Below are 4,711 nucleotides of genomic sequence, written 5' to 3'. Positions count from 1 at the left end.
TTTGAACTAAATTTTAACATGTCCCTCCAGTTTAAATGATCTACTACACAGTAAATGAAGAATGACAAGTTAAAAAAGTTAACAGAAAAATTTCATTCTCAGACTTTATATTGGGAGAATTTCCCCCCCTTAGACATAAGAATGATGAAGTTGGCAAAGAAACCTTGAAGAAATTTACTTGCTTCTAAAAATGAAATCAGAATAATATTATATATTGGCATTAAAGAAAATGTTTATTTCAGTTTTTTAAAGAGTCTTTTCAAGGCTCCTTTCACCTCTTTGTCTCTCAAGCTGTAGATCAAAGGGTTGAGCGTGGGGATGACCAGAGTATAAAACACAGAAGCCATCTTGTCTGTGTCAAAGGAATGTTTAGATTGGGGCTGCAGGTACATGAAGAGAAATGTTCCATAGAATTCAACCACCACTGTAAGATGAGATCCACAGGTGGAGAAGGCTGTAATGATTAAAAATGATAAAGACTGATAAAATGAGGGAAATTAGTAGTTTAATTAAAGCCATGGCCATGTCGATAAAATATGTAATTTGACCACACTTCTGATAAAATCTCTTCAAAGATACTGTCAGTGCCACCCATCCTTGCTATGTAGCCAAGAGAGAGTCTCAAACCTGACCTCCGAATTTAAGCTGAGCTCTACATTGATACCTGTTCTCTGATGTAATCACGTCAGAAACCGGAAACCCCATTGGATCACAGGGAATGTAGTCTCAAAGTTTCCCACATGTCCACAGGAAGTTTGTAAGATACTTTTAAATGGCACCTCCCTGAATTCCAAACACACAAGGCTTTGTGTTGGCCCTCAGGAGAGTTCATCCTGAGGATGGCCACAAGAATGAGCATATAGGATACAAGAATAATTAAGAGGGGAAAAAAAAAAACAAAAAAAACAAGTCAAATGCAGAAAAGACAAAAATGATTAGTTCAATCTCATTAGTATCTGAGCAAATAATAGACAATAGAGGGGGACCATCACAAAAGAAATGTCTTAATATATTTGATTTACAGAAAGAGGATTTAAAAATCTTTATTGTAATCAGTAAGTTTACCATGATGCTATACAAGCATGAAGCCATCAAGATCCTACATACTGTCTGACATGATGACAATGCAGAGAAGGGGCTTAAAGATAGCCACATAGCAGTCATAGGCCATGGATGACAGGATAAAAAAATCATTGGTGATAAATATCCCAAAGAGAACTAGCTGTATTGCACATCCATTATTGGAAATAATATTTTTCTCCTCTGTGAAACTGGCCAGCATTTTTGGACCAATAGCTGTAGAATAACCAAGATCAACAAATGCCAGATGTTTGAGAAAAGAGTACATTGGGATTTTTAGGTGGGAATCAATGGTGGTCAGAATAATCAGGCCCAAATTTCCCAAAGTAGTGGTTATGTAATTGAGGAAAAACCGAACAAAAAGGGGGCCCTGAAGCACAGGATGATTTGTGATCCCCATGAGAATGAATTCCATCACCTGACTCCCAGTGGTTTCATTCAATTTAATAATTTCTTCCATTCAAAGAGTATAATCTGAGAATTAAAGCAATAACCTTCTTTGAGGTACTGTTTACATAGGTGCATAGACATTTCTTAGATAAGATGAACAGCAAATTTCCTACTACTGCAATATAGCTTACCAGTTTCGATGCCATATGGTGAATTCGCTCAATTTCCACTCATATCAATTCATACTGTACCACATCATATCATATCCTGCCATATAATTTCATGTAATCACATTTCAAATTTAAATGTTCTATCACCAAAAGGAAAATTAATATGGTTTTGTTTTAGAAAATGAGTTACATTATGAAACTATCCTCAAGAGATAGACAAGGATAATATTATGAATATATTTTTAAAATTAACTACTCAGTAGGTTGAAGGGTTATAATGAGATATTGGAGTAAGATAGAGTATATGAGAACAATATCTGGATTAATTGTAGTGAAGTAGAAATCAAGTGGTCTTTGAAGTTAAGAATACATGGGTTATTAAATCACAATTCATTTCCCAGTAACTCTGTTCCAGTCAGGTAACCTTTTGGTTAGTGGGGTACTCTCTCTATGATCAAAGATGGCAAAGTGATGTTCCATGCTGAGAAATGGAATGACCCTTTAAGGAATGCCCTAAAAATTTTAATCTATTGGATCTATTCCAATCTCTACCTCTTGCTGTTATGATGGAATCTCTAAGAGACTCCATATAGCTACTTCCTCTATAATCTCACTTCATTTTGCCTCATTGAGAATATATTACTGCCTGGATAATGGGGGTGACCAAAGCCTATAATTTTCATCTTTTTAATGTCTTTCATTCACAGAGACTTGGAAGGATTTCACACACACATACACATATATGTACCCACAGATATATTTGTTCTTCAGATGATGTCAAATTTCAAAGCATTAATCTTAAAAATTACTGGAATTCCATATATTATTCTTGATCAGTTCTACTTGACAAAAGATATTTGGTTACTTTGGTTTGAGAAAAACTTCTATGGCATTGGTCATAGCTAGGAACTGTCCTCTGAAGACTTTCCTAGCAATAGTTTATGCGCATTCATTCATTTACTACATGGTCCATAAATTGTATCATTTACTTCCACATTTTGATAGTGATCAGTTTGTTGTTTTTTTAATAGAGTTGTCTGAATTCCTTATTTTTGAAACCTAGAGCACTGAGATCACAAACACACACACACACACACACACACACACACACACACACACACACACACACACACACACTGAATTTAAAAGGTTACCTGCTTATCTGGAAGGTAGAATCTTCTGTTGTTTGTTCATATTATATGTATTGCCAGCTACTACAGGGAGAGTTTATGGATTTCTCAGTCCTCATGAGGCCATGTCCCTAGAGCACTAGATGAGGCTAATAAATTTAATATGATCATGACATGGAAATTTCCCAGACATAGAGATGATCTTTTATGTCTTTATTTCATGATGTGCTTTATCTATTTAGATTTTATATCAATTTTGCTTTGTTTATGGAATATAAAATAATAGTAACAACAATAGCAATAGTAGTTAACATTTAGGTAGTGCTTACTCTGACAGATACTATATAAAATGCTTTAAAATTATTCTCTCATTTAATCCTCAAAATAATCCTTATATGTAGGTGGAATTTTTTTTTCATTTTATATATAAGAAGACTAAAGCAGAAATTAAATACTTGCCTAGTCATATAGTTGGTAAACATTCTTTAGGCTGAATTAGAATGGAGATATTTTTGACTCCGGGGCTGTTGCTCTATTCCCTGTGGTATTTAACTGGACTTGTAAAAAGTATCAATCTGCACCTAATTTCTTGAAACTGCTTTTAAATGTCCCTAGTTTTGTGTTTTTTTTTTCTTAAAAGAGATCTTGAGGGGGCAGCTGGGTGGCTCAGTGGATTGAGAGCCAGGCCTAGAGATGGGAGGTCCTGGGTTCAAATCTGACCTCAGACACTTCCCAGCTTTGTGGCCCTGGTCAAGTCACTTGACCCCCATTGCCTAGCCCTTACCACTCTTCTGCCTTGGAGCCAATGCACAGTATTGAATCAAAGATGGAAGGTAAGGGTTTAAAAAAAAAAAGATCTTGACAAAGTAATTATTGTGAACTATCATATTTATTGAATGATGGGCTTTGGAATTCAATTCTTTAAGAGTATATGTTGTGTAGAATTTTAAAACATTTTTTGTAGTCTTTAACATAGTAAATGACCTTTATGATTTTGACCCTGGAAAATATGCTCCTTCCCCTCCTATCACATTGTTTATAAAATTCCAGGAACAAAGAACTTCCCTACCAATGTCTCCCCACTAAAGGCCCATATACAGATAGAAAGGGTGGATGAGATCATCTACTTTACAAAAGAAATAATCTTAGATTACAGCAGTGGCTAGCTGACTAATAGATGACCTCCTTCAATATGTTATGCTCCTCTAAAATCAGGTTGAGGCCTCAGACACTTCCTAGCTGTGTGACCCTGGGCAAGTCACTTGACCCCCCATTGCCCACCCTTACCACTCTTCCACCTAGGAGCCAATACACAGAAGTTAAGGGTTTAAAAAAATAAAAAATAAATAAAAATAAAATCATGTGGGCCAAAGACACCACTAATTCTTGCCTTGAATTAAAAAAAAATAATCATAATAATGACTGCCAATATTTTTTGCGAACCAACATTCCATGGGGCTTTATATTTCTTAAGAATGGATTACTTTTATGTCTATAAATTTTTGTTAATTTTATGATTTCAAAGATATCTTGAAAATGTTCATTTTTCAAGCATTTACCATTGAACTTTCACTTTAGATCATCAATTATCTTTAAATACACATCTTTAATTTTATCATGATTAATTTTGTATCTACTATTATTTTGTAATAGACCTGTTTACAAATGCTGCATCTAATACTGTGAAGGATTAAAATTTTTGGTAGGAATTTGAACAAAAGTCAGGAGAACAGTTTGGTAAAACACAAAACACTTAATTTATTTTGAGAAAAATTCGGATAGGAAATAAAAAGGAGGAAAGCAAAATAACTCTTATACCTATACCTAAGATCCCAATCCTAACTAAAATTTCTAAAAAACCCTAAATCTATCTGCCTTTGAGGGCAGTGTCTTCTACCAGGTCAGGCCAGGCCTATCTACCTACTCTGTCTATCTAAAAAT

The 4,711-nt window shown here is 34.6% G+C and overlaps 1 pseudogene; it reads right to left on the bottom strand.

Annotated features, from left to right (window-relative positions):
• Positions 1-233: 233 nt before the first annotated feature.
• LOC123251684 lies at positions 234-1,540 on the bottom strand (annotated as a pseudogene).
• Positions 1,541-4,711: the final 3,171 nt, after the last annotated feature.

The sequence above is a fragment of the Gracilinanus agilis genome, chromosome 6 (genome assembly GCF_016433145.1).
Source record: "Gracilinanus agilis isolate LMUSP501 chromosome 6, AgileGrace, whole genome shotgun sequence".
In the NCBI taxonomy this organism is placed as follows: domain Eukaryota; kingdom Metazoa; phylum Chordata; class Mammalia; order Didelphimorphia; family Didelphidae; genus Gracilinanus; species Gracilinanus agilis.
Note: the sequence above shows the minus strand (reverse complement) of the source record. Positions and strands in the feature narration are given on the sequence as shown.